Source organism: Numida meleagris, chromosome 27 (assembly GCF_002078875.1).
Source record: "Numida meleagris isolate 19003 breed g44 Domestic line chromosome 27, NumMel1.0, whole genome shotgun sequence".
Taxonomy (NCBI): domain Eukaryota; kingdom Metazoa; phylum Chordata; class Aves; order Galliformes; family Numididae; genus Numida; species Numida meleagris.
In genome coordinates this window covers 351,187-363,251 of record NC_034435.1, presented here as the reverse complement: position 1 = coordinate 363,251, position 12,065 = coordinate 351,187, and the positions used below count along the sequence as shown (strand labels likewise).

General features: G+C 52.2%; 1 protein-coding gene across 6 annotated transcripts in view; it reads left to right on the top strand.

The window, feature by feature from the left end:
• Positions 7-12,065, top strand: part of CTXN1 (cortexin 1) — a 53,638-nt gene continuing 41,579 nt past the window's right edge. For 4 of the 6 annotated variants that reach the window (XM_021378311.1, XM_021378322.1, XM_021378320.1 and 1 more), the window contains exons 1-2: positions 7-153; positions 10,510-10,556. The gene's annotated coding sequence lies outside the window, so the exon portion shown is untranslated. The remainder of the gene's footprint in view (positions 154-10,509; positions 10,557-12,065) is intronic. The other 2 variants (XM_021378319.1, XM_021378310.1) reach the window with 1 other exon arrangement.

Sequence of the window (12,065 nt, the reverse complement as noted above, 5' to 3'; positions counted from 1 at the left end):
GCGGGTTGGACGAATTCAAACCCCGGCCCCGCAAGCGCCGGCGGCGGTTCTGCTGCGCTCCATCAGCCGGGAAGGCTGCGGAACGGGGCCGGTCCGGATGGGCTCGGAGAGCCGCGGGGCGGGCGCGGCCCTCTCCTGCCGCCCGGAGCGCAGGTGAGCCGGGTGCGGGGCGGGGGGGGAAGCACAGCGGGCGCCGCACTGGGAAGGTGTAGGGGCTGCTCCCGGGAAAGTTTGATCGCTGTGGAACCGAAACCCGAGATGCTCACCCGGCTGGGATGCGCCGGGCACCGCCCGCGGGAGGCTGCGACGCGTAGGGAGAGCCCCCCGCCCCGCCGCCCCCCCCGCCCCGGTCCCCGTCCCGAGCCGCTCCGCCCGGTGCAGCTGCATCGCCCGCGGTGCGTCCTGCGGAGCGCTGGGGCGTCTCCTGAGAGGCAGCGCTCCCGGGATCTGACGGTCCGGAGCTCCAAAGGGGGCTGGGAAGAAATACCACCGCTACGTCAGAACATCGAGCTGGGGGGAATCTTACTTTTTCCTTGGGGGAGAAGTTAAAAATAGGGAATTTCTGTGGCTGCTGCAAAACTGCTGGTTGTGGAGTTCTTGCAGCAGGATGCAGTGGGGTGTCTGCAAAAGAACCCTCTGCGCTGAAGGTCTTCAGAGAATACCCACCCTCCGGATCTGGAGTGCTGGTGTGAATCAGAGAAACTTTGAATTAAATTAAGTTGATTTCTGCCTTCCGGAGCTGTGGGTCTGTTCGGAAGCAGGGGAGAACCGCACTGAGCCTTGGGATAAAGGAAGGAGCCAAAGAGCAAAGCCAGCCCATGGCAGGAAGGAGCTGGTGAAATTTAAATCTCAGTCCCCATAGGAAGAGTTGGAGCTGCGGGAAGTCTCCATGCGATGCTGGGAGTGCCAGCGAGCCCTGCCCATGGCAGAGGAGATCCAGCTTTCCCAAACCCCGGGAAGACAGTGGAGAGACTTGGCTTGGTGCAAGCAGTTTTTGGTGCAGAGCCTTTTGTTAAATATAATGGTAAAATCTGTTGTTGGCAGTGACAGGTAGGCATTTGACAATGTCTATAGGACTCCCAGCTTTACATCCTCGACATTACCATCTCTCTTCTGCTTTCTCCCAGCTATTGCAATTTGCCATAAATCAGCCCCAAAGTAAAGGAATTAAAATCCTTAGGATGGCAGGGTCGACTCGTCTGCAGCAGAGGGGGAAGTATGACTCCAGTTCTGTCTGCTGGACAAGTCTCACTCGATGCACTGCAAATGCCTCAGCACCCCAAGCTCAGGCAGCGGTGCTGCAACAAGGCACAAAGCCTGCCCTCTGCTTGCTTTGGCCTGATGGATCTTGGTCAGTTTGGGGCACAGATCTTGAGCTGAGCAGAATCACTGCATGCAGCGGGAATTTGTCCCTGGAGCGCTCGGCTTGCAGCTAGGCAGAGCAGGCAGAATGGTAGCGTTCCTTGCTGATGATATCACTCAGAGCGTGCCAGCCCTGGTTTTGCGGCTGGGAGATGGCAGAGTTGCAAACATCCTCCTGCTTTGCTTCATGTGTGGTTCTCGCTGTGCTGATGTAGGGCAGGTGGAGAGGATGGCAGGAAAGGTGCGTGCAGCTCTGGCTGCCACCAGGTTGTCTGGGCAGGTGGGTTGGGTGGCAGCAGGCTCTGTGTGGTGTGCTTTTAGGAATCCAGCACCGGCTTGGTCCTTGCTGGCACTCAATACCCAAATCTTCAGGCAAGCCTGTGCTCTTCCCTGAAGCCCAGGGAACTCTCAGTGAGCTTCTGTGGGACATGTGCTCAGGAGCACTTCCCATGGCTCTGCTTCCAGGAGGGAAAGGGACACCGTGCATTAACTCTGCAGAATGTAAGAATGGCGTGGGTACAATGGCAGCGTGCCGCTCCCCCTGGAAAGGACTCGGCACCGCTCCACGGATGCGGAACCCCCACTGCACTGTTTGCCTGCCAACCTGCTCCCCGTGCTGGGAGAGGCCAGCTGCTCCCAGCAATGTGCCATCCACCTGTTGAAGGCAGCACTGACAGAGCAAGGCATTGCTGCCTTCCTCGCTGCTGACAGAGAAATGTGCTCTTTTTCCTAGAGCTTGGTAAAATTCACTGTGCTGTCTGCAGCCTGGCTGGGGCAGCTCTCCTACTCCTCACTGGGGGTGGAGTGACATCAGTGACCAGCACTCCTTGGTGACCATGGAGAGGATGGGGCTGGAGCAACAGTGAGCTGTGGGTGTATGCTGCAAGGCCTGAGGGCTGCAGCAGCAGGCCTGTTTTGTTGGCTTTGTGGTTTCCTCACGGAAGCTGACATGGGTGACAGAAGCTGGTGGCATCCTCTGGCTCCTGGCTATGAACTGTCCCATACTGTGAAATGTCAGTAGATCCCGAGCCGGTATGTTTTCATAACAGCAGTTCCTATGGAGAAAACACTGCTGGGCTGTCAGGCGCCTGGGAGTTGCTCTGATTTTACTGCAAATATTGCCCACAAAGTAAAATCAGAATCTAATATTCTGAAGGGGAACTTAATGGCTATTATGCTGCTGCTTTCCTGCTCTCAGTGCAGATCTGCACCACTTAACAGAAGGATTAAAGACATCAAGACAAATGAAGAAGGCTGCCAGGTGGGTGGAAGGTGGCATGGGGCTGGCTGCACCATGGCACAGGGCCAGGTAATGGGGCAGGAGGAGCAGGGGGCAGGGGAGGCTGCTGAGAGGCTGTGGCAGCAGCACATGGACTCACTGTCTGCCAGGACAGAGCTGCGGTGACCTGAAGCATGACTTGTAACCTGGGTGTGAAATAGTCACATCTCCAGGGGTCAGCATCCCTGAGGTCCCCAGCCCTGGGCCTGATCTCAGCAGAGCTCTGCTTGTGGGTCTCAAGCCTGTGGACCATCTCGTGTCCCAGACCTGCTGCTCAGCATTGCCCTGAGACCTTTCAACCGCACTGTTGAGATAAGCAGACCAAATCTTGGGGCAGGAGTCAGGATCTGCGTGGACCACGCTTCCCCATGAGTTTGCTGTTCTCCCTACAACCCTGTGTGCTCTACCCCTCTTCTCCAGCAGCATTCTGCAGGCAGAAGGTAGGCGAGCAGCACCTCACATTCCTCACCTACCCCCACGGGTACACTTTCCACTGGGGATCATGGGCAGCCCGTGCCTGCACGTCTCCATTTCTCTGGGTAGCCAGTCTGGGTCCTCGCTGGCTCAGACATGCAAGCCTTGTGCTTTTGCTGCAGCAAGCACCCAGCCAGCAGGGCTGCAGAGCTGAGATTGCACCTTTTCCATTCACATAGGAAGGGACAGCGGCCATTCCTGAAGCAGACTTTAACACCCACCACAGCACTCACTGTAACCATACAGTCTGAGCTCAAAGCTGGTGAGGATCCTCCAGTGGTGCTGCTGACTTGAAGCTCTGGTGCAGCCCCAACCCAGAACACATCTGTAGGCCAGGCTGGCCTTGATGGAAGGGCGTTTCCCCAGCGCTTCTGTGCGGGCAGTTCAGAAAGTCCTTTTTGATGCTGCTACACTGGGCAGGGTCCTGCTGTGTAATGCTGCAGTGCCCATGTATCTTCATGCTCCACAGTGCAGCAGAGCCAGATTCTGAGGGCACTCTTGCAGATGTCACACGTGCCTCTCTCTCCTCCAAAAGGGATCCTCTCCTGGTAATAGTGCCCAGGTCTGACTGCCAACAGATGTGTGTCAAATGCTGCAGAATGGTGTTTGCGACCTGGACATGGGGACTCACATCCTTTACTGATGCTGTGCTTGACTAGTGTCAATGAAGCTGCCACTCACCTTTGGCCAGCAAGCAACCCAAGGTGCAAAGTGTGATGCTTGCTCCCAAACTGTTGCACTGGTGATCATGTTAATGACTGATCTGCCTTCTCCGAGGTCTGTCTAGAAGATTACTGCATGCACCTTGAGCATCCCGAGGTGGGGGGCTGCCCTCCAGCACAGGTTGGCAGATTTTATTGTGTGGGGAGGAGAAGAGGTTTCAAGAGTGCCGAAAAAAAGTCATCAAATTTTTGGTATATTTGCAACTCCATTTTCAGCCAGCATAGATCCATTACTTGTGAGCTGTCAAATGGAATGCATGGAGTTGCAAACAGACATTCAAGTCAAAGGAAAATTTGACCATATCTCTTCGCTAGACCTCTATAAAGCCCTCTCTTATCAGAGAAATATCCCTCCCTTCACAGTCACACTGTGTTTGTGCCATCGCTTTCTGGCAGTATGTACATCTGTGAACAACTGCTGTCAAGGATGAAGCACAGGAAGAGTAAAATGTCATCAAAAATGTGACAACCACCTTCAGAGCTCACTGAGAACTGCAGCCGCTGCCACTGAACCACACTGATGCGTTAGTTTCACAAAAATGAGGTTATATATCCCACCAGTATTATGTTTTTGTCATTCTTGCTATTTTTTTAATTAAAACTATTAACCATGTTATATATATATATATATATATAAAAACAGGGCTGCTCCAAAAGTAATGCCTCCTATTTTATGATGTCAGCCTGTCCTCAATCCACCTCACTCCCACTCATCTATCCCACATTTTCTGAGCTTACATGTGAGGATTTATGGGAGACTGCATCAACAGCTTTGCTGAACTCCAGATAGACAACATCCACTGCTCTCCCCTCATCGATCCAGTCAGTCATTCTGTCATAGAAGGCTACCAGATTGGTTAGGTGTGATTTCCTCTTGGTGAAACCACATTGACTGCCCCGATCAACTTCTTGTCCTCCACATGCTTAGAGATGGCCTGCAGGATGAGCTGCTCCATCACCTTTCCTGGGATGGAGGTGAGGCTGACAAGCCCACAGTTTCCTGGGTCCTCCTTTTTGCTCTCTTTGAAGGTGAGTGTGATGAAGTTTCAGTCCTCAGGCACCACTCCTGTCCTCCATGGCCTCTGAAAGATGATGGCAATAACATCCACCAGTTCCCTCAGCGCTCATGGGTGCATCCCATAGGGGCCCATGGACCCGTGGGAGTTAAGTTTGCCCAAATGATTTCTAATCCAAGTCTCTTTCACCAAGGGAAAGTTTTCCTTTTTCAGGACTTCCTCCATGGTCTCCAGGGTCCAGAGTTCCAGTGGGCTGGTCTCAGAAGTGAAGGATGAAGCAAAGAAGGCACTCAGTAACTCTGCCTCCTCACCAGGGCTCCTGCCCCATTCAGTAGCAGGACAACATTTTTACTAGTCTTCCTTTTGCTCCTGATATATTTGAAGAAGCCCTTCTTGTTGTCCTTTACACCCCTTGCCAGATTAAATTCCAAATGGGCCTTAGCCTTTCTCATCACATCCCTGCATACTCTGATGACAACCCATTCCTCCCAAGTGGCCTGTCCCCTTTTCCACATTCTGTACACTTCTTTCTTCTAAGATTTCTCATTGTTGCTGAGCAAATCCCAGCCCAACTAAAACTCCTTAACACCAATGTAGTATGAATGTAGCGGGCATTACTGTTATTACAGCATCGTATACACAGGAGATATTTCCACCTAATGTGCACCATGGTGGAACAAAGGTACATCCTTTATATGCATTTGGGTACATACTGCAAAACTATGCCTACCTGTTTGGAATGAGGTCTGCAGTTGCCTTGAGATCTCAGCCCCACCTCCCTCACTCACACATATTTGGTCAGAAAACAGTAGGGCTAATCTCCCTTCCTGCAGTCTGGGAAGGTATGCTAATTGCTATATCTTTCCCCTTCAATATGTTCCCAAAAGACAAGGCTAGTCATACCAACAAGCATGATCTCCTTCCTCAGTCATGCAGGTCTCTTGTCTCCTTTACTAGAGTTCTTACTAATACAAATGACTCTGAGTCCAGAAGATGAGATGCTTGATTTCTCTTCCTTTTAGGACCTGATCCCATGAGATTCCTCCAAGCAGGCCAAAGTTTGCTCTCCTGAAGTCCAAGTCTCCTGTACTTGTAGCTTTGCATTCTCCCTGCAAGGCCCTGAACTCTACCATCTCATGTTCACTGCAGCCAAGGCTACCCCCAACTTTCACTCCAAACACTCCTTCCTTATTTGTTAGCACAATGTCCAGCAGCACGCCTCCTGTGTCAAACAGTTATCAGACCTCTGCAGTTGGTGCCTGGCTGTGAAATCTTTCCAGCAGATACCAGGTAGTTGAAGTCCCACATGAGAACCAGGGCCTGTGATCATGAGGCTACTTCCAGCTGACTGTAGAATGCCTCAACTTCCTTATCTTAATCAAGTGGCCTGTACACCTATAACACCTGTTAGCCTGCCCTTTAATTCTTACCCATAAGCTCTGGACTTGCCCTTCAGCCACCCCAAGGCAGAGCACAATACATTCCAGTTGTCCATTAACATCTGTGTAGCCATGGATATCAATGGCCTGTCAGGTCCTTATTTGCCAGCTCTTTCCCTTCCTGTCCTACAGGGTCTCTATGTTCCTGACCCCAATGCAGAACCTTGTTTGGGAAGGATTTTGATCATTAAACCATTGTATTTGGAAGCACACTTAGCTGTTCCTTGAACGGCCTTGGTGTAACTAAAGCTGTACCCAGTTCATGTGACTGTTTAAGAGCAGAAGGAGTTTAAGCAGAAAGCATTGTGTCCACAAGAGACCAATCATTTGAGTCCATGGAAAGGAACAAATAACTCCAGGGAGCTCTAAAATAGGCAGGGCATTATTTACTGGATTCTTTCAGCCTTATTTAGGCTCTGTAGCACTGAATGCCTCTGAGCTAGCAGACTAGAGCAAAAGCAAAGTCTGTTCTTGTTCCACATTCCAAAGGTGTCACAACCCATGTGTGATCTCTGGGAGGCTGCAGGTGCTTTGGGGATGGTATGCTGTTGGTCTGTGTGTTCTGTCTTGCTTTCCAGCATAGTGTGTAATGATGTGGGTAAAATAAGTTTGATGCAGCTTCACCTACTTTTCTGCACCCCTAGGTGGGTTCTGAGGGTAAGCTATGTCTACTCTGGGTCTTCAGAGTCAGGGCTCTGAAGAGTCTTCTTCACCTTTGGGTATGACGAGTGTTTCGATGAACTTGGCTATCTCCAGGCCTGCATTAATAGTTCTGTCTATTCTTTGCTGCAGGGGTTCTGAACGTCCGAGGCAACAAGGCAGCATGACACAGCTCTGGGTGTGTGGCCATCAGCATACTGACCTTGTTCTGCCTGTTACTGGTGCCAGGAGTCCCCTTAGCCCCACTGAAGCCCAGAGTCTCAGGGGCAGTGCGGCTCACAGTCGCTGCAATCCAAGGTTCCATTCTCTGTATGTTCAGTGTAACTTGCTGTAGCCTAAAAAGGGAAGCCTTAAAAAAAGGGCAGGAATTCATGCCGCAGTGAAGATGATGAGCAGATGGTCATCTCCAGCCTTCTCTTCAAAGATGGTGTGGTCTGGGGCAGCGTGCATGATGTATGGACTGATTGCATGGTGCTGCAGCGGGCACAGCACAGAGGTACCAAGGACTTCTTGGAATGGAAGGTGGTAAAATGCTGGTGAGGCTCCAGATTTGGGGCACCACATGCTCTTCGGCCCTTCCCTGAAGCAGTGTGCCCTGTGGGGGCAAGGCTTACGGCAGCCCTGACCTGGGATGTCCAGCCCCATTTCTGTACAGGGCCATGGATATCACACTGCTGGGACTGGCTGCTAGGGTTATTCATTGAGCCCTGCAACCCCTCAAAACCAGCCCTGACACATGCTAACTCAGCCAGGATCATCACAGGACTGCATCACTCAATCCAGTCTATCTGCTTCCCTCCAGTACTGCCTTTTAGCTGCCTTGAGGCATTTCCTCCCTTTGGTTACATTGTGCCCTCAGCTTCTCTCCCTGGGCTTTTGTGTGGGCATCAGCAGAGAAATGCCTTCCTGTGGTAAAACAAATACTGAATTTGCACTGCCAACCAGGGCTGTTAACCTAGGCTCTCTTCTGGAAGTACGGGAGGGTCAGCAGGCAGAGCACCCCTTCTCCAGGACCTGCCTATCCTCCATGTCCCAATCCTGCAGCCTGGGCTCCACAGTTCTGTTCTTGTCCACCCTGGCAGGTGGGACACCCTCTCTTTGTTCCCACAGGGTCCAGGAGGTGGGCTGAGGGCTGTGTCTGGACTGTCTGCTTGCTCAGGCTCATCTGCTAATCATTCTGTCCTGCAGCAACACTACTCTGCATGCCTTTGTGCAGGTTTTGCATGGGGATGGACATAAGCAATGGGATCTGTGGATCTCCAGGATGGAGATGCCAGGACTCCCGTCATGCTCCTTCTGGATGTGCACAGTGCTGATGTCCTCACATTCAGGCTTCTCAGTGAGATGCTGGAGCAGCATCTAGTCAAAGCACTAGCTGGGGAGGCACAAGCTAGTTTTAGACTGGAGTGACTGGCTCTGGGTTAGCTAGATCACTAAAATAGTGCTGCCATAGCTCCTGGCTCTTTTCCCCATGGGCTTTTTATGGGTCTTGGCTGACACCTGGCAGCACTAGCCATTTGCTAGCTGTCTCAAATGGACATGGACTTGTGACCTGTCATTGCTACCTGGGGAATGGGCAAGATCTGGCAGCCTCACATGGATATCAGCATCACTTCTTGTCAGGATGTGTTCGGTGACGTGTGGTTCCCTGTAGTCAGAGCTCTTTGCCTGGGGGAGCTCTTCCTTGTGGTTTGTGGTGAATGGGCCCAGGCAGGGGGTATCTGAGCACACAGGGAGTCACTCATTCCCTGGGCTGCCTTGTGCCAGGCGTGTGGCACCTTCCTTACCATACTGCTGGGAACTCAGCTGCCAAACTGGGAGGTCGGTTGCACCACCTGCCCCACTGGGATGTACTGGGCTCCATGTGGCTGTCTCTGAAAGAGGACAGGGTAAATAACATGCAGAGAAGTTATACTCCTCTGCCGATCTCAGGTTGGCTGTAGCAGCCTGCAAGCACAGCCCATGCTTGGGGTGAGTGCCTCACTCCAGGGAACAGGACAGGAACCCGCCTCCCACAGTCCCAGGTACAGCTGCAGTTGTCTTTCTGTAGGTTGAAAATAGCACCAGCTCTGAGCAGCAGTAGCAGCTTCTGTTGCCAGTCCTGCAGCTCACCCAGGAAGGGTGCAGTCACTGGCTCCAGGGTCTGTTTAACACTTGCATTCAGTCTAAGAGCACCAAACCAAAATGTGTGGCACTCGGAATCCTTGCTTGCTACTCACACCAGAGCTTGCGTGGGAGCTGTGCTCACCAGTACTTCCAAATCCCAAACTGTTGTGTCTGTCTGCTGCTCTGTCCCCAAATTTGGCACCCGGTGCTCTCATGGGCAGAGCTCACACGTCAGTACAGCACACAGGTCTGTATGCAGCCCTTGTGCTCTGCTTTACAGCTGCACATGAGCCTAGTAGCAGAGGATGGAGCTGTCAGTGGCAGTTTCTGGCCAGGACCCTATATGCATATTGGAGGGTGCCATGCAAAGCCACCTGAGTGTAGGAGAAAGGTGAATGAAACTCCAGTTCCTAAACTCAGGCCTGAGCCTCAGACTATGCAGCTCAGTTGAGTTCCACAGGCTTCAGGTGAGAGGGATGGATCCACGGAGGAAAGATGCTCCTGACTGCTGGACCTTCTGGAGTGGGCAGGCCCTTGGCTCAGCTGCAGGGAGCTTTTCTCCAAGCTTGCTCTGCCCTTGTGGTGTAGGGAGGGCTGCAGCTTCCCTCTCCCAGCTGTGCTGCGAAACCAGGCTCTCTGAGTCTCGCAGCTGACACCTGTGAGGCTGGAAGGAAAGTACTGCATCAGATTGGCCTCATTTCCCATCCCAGCTTCCAGAGAGACCCCATGGGCAAGGAAAGAGTGTGAGTAATGAGGGAAATGAGGGTTGCAATGTGGCCAAGTGCCAGGGATCAAGCGTAACGAGCATAGCTCGCAAAATCCTGGGATGAGCTTAAAAATCTTTTTGCCTACAGAAGCGATCCAAGACGCTGGATCATGCATGACCTAGCCATGACCCCCACTTTTATAGTAATAATAGTAATGATACAGTAACTTTGTAATAAATTAGAATCAGGGGCTGATACTAAAGCATTACCTTCATAGTCCTGGGAGCTACTGGAAACAGCAGGACGACTGCTGTGTGTGCCAGATGTTTGGGCTAAGGCAGCCCTCTCCTCCTGCTTCACAGTCCTGCAACTGCCATGAAGGGCTGTGTTACCCCAGCCTGTCCCCGTGGTTGCCCTGGTTTCTTGTGCTACTGGAGCAGAGGAGGATCCAGGTGACTTCATATAAGATCCTCCCAGACTAGTCACAGAATCATAGAATAGTTTGAGTTGGAAGAGACCTTTAAATGCCATCCAATCTCCTGCAGTGAGCAGCACTCTCAGCAGTGGGCTCAGAGCTCTCTGTGGGAGCTGCTCCACTGCATGGCAGCAGGGAGGTACACCTTGGCACTGTGTGGTTTGCACAGCCAAGCTCTCCTCCAGGCAATTCCTTTTCGCTGCTCTGTGACTTTTCACTTCCCACGAGAAACTATTGGATTTCTTAGGTGTATCCTTTCCCTCCAGCAGATGCTGCTGCCCTTGGAAGAGTGGGGACAGAGCGCAGAGCCGCAGAAGTAAGTACATCTCTGGGGATCTGCAGAGAAGCAGGGCGTACTGCCATAGCACACCTCATGCGGCCTTATTTCCCTCTCCTGTAGATCCCACGGGACCCACTTGCTTGATCTCCCAAGATCTGCAGCGATAGCAGCTTTAGTTTGTCAGCTCAAACAAACTGCCTCTATTTCTGCTCAGAGCTTCCAAGTCCCTTGCAAGCAGTGGTTCCCTCAGGGCTAGTTCTGAACCAAGGTTGGCCAGAGGTATTTCTCCCCTACATTACTCACAGTCCTCTTCTCCATGTCATCTAACTGCCTCCAAAACAGCCTTCATCCCTGTTCTTGTGCCACGAGGTATGTGGCCGGGCAGGGCTGTAATGTCTCCATCATGCAGCTCTCCTGCCTCAGCTGTATGCTCCAGGCAGCAGCAACCCAGGCCCACTGCTCTGGCAGCATGGCTCTGCAAGCATCCCTAACTGCTGATGCTCTAAGCATACCGGTTCTCCAGTGCACTGAATGAAAGAAAGAAATAAATCCAAGGGGATAATAAACTAGAAAGTGATAGGCCAAGAACAGCGATGATAAATGGATAACCACTCAGCCTCCAGGGAGGAGTAGAGCCATTTGTTGTTCTTGAGTGCACATGTGGGCAGACAGGCAGAGCGTGCAGGCAGATCTGCATACCTCTAGAGAAATGCATATGCATTTGTGGCAGCACATATGTGCATGGTCAGACTGCTTCAGCAGCATGCACAGATGTGACTTTGTTGTGCTTTCCTGCTCCCTGTTGTCCAAATTTTCACCGTGTCACAGACGCTCCTGTATGACCCAGGAATAGTGGATATGGGATGAAGGCTCTGCTTGCAGGATGTGAGATGTTGGTGTGCTGCCAATTCTGGCAGTTCTTATGCAATTAAAGTGAAAAATCACTGCGAGGCCCACAGTTCTCTTCACTGCCTTGCAAGGAGAGGCTTTGCCTGTTTTGCTGCAGCCTGCTGGGATGCATCTGACAAGCCTGGTTCTTGTTCAGGCTGCTCTTTGCACATGCAATGGGATGGAGACAGAACCACCATAAAACCACGATCTTGGTGCTGCCTGGGCTCTGAGAGCATCCAGCAGCACATTGCTCCTAGCTCCTGCCCACGTAAATGGGATCAGCCTCATGTGCCCATTGATCTGCTCAGCAGGGGAGGTGGGTGTGGGGCTTGCATGCAGGCAGGGGCAGAGATCACAGGTTTTTTGTACAAAGTGTGGAAAGGACAGATTAGTTGGCACAGCTGGCCCTCAGCCAAGGCAGACTGTTGCCCAAGTTCCTTGGAGTCATGCTTGCTAACACATGGTGCACGGACAACACGGACACATGGACAGAACCCATCTCCTGGAAGGGACAGGGGCTGTGGGAAGGTACAAAGGCAGGATGTGAGGACATCCATTTCGGGCTGGAGTAAGCTGGGCAGCAAGATGTTCTGGATCTTGCAGGGTTGCCAGATCTTGAGGACAGATGGGGCTGCCCCAAAGACCCATTTTCTT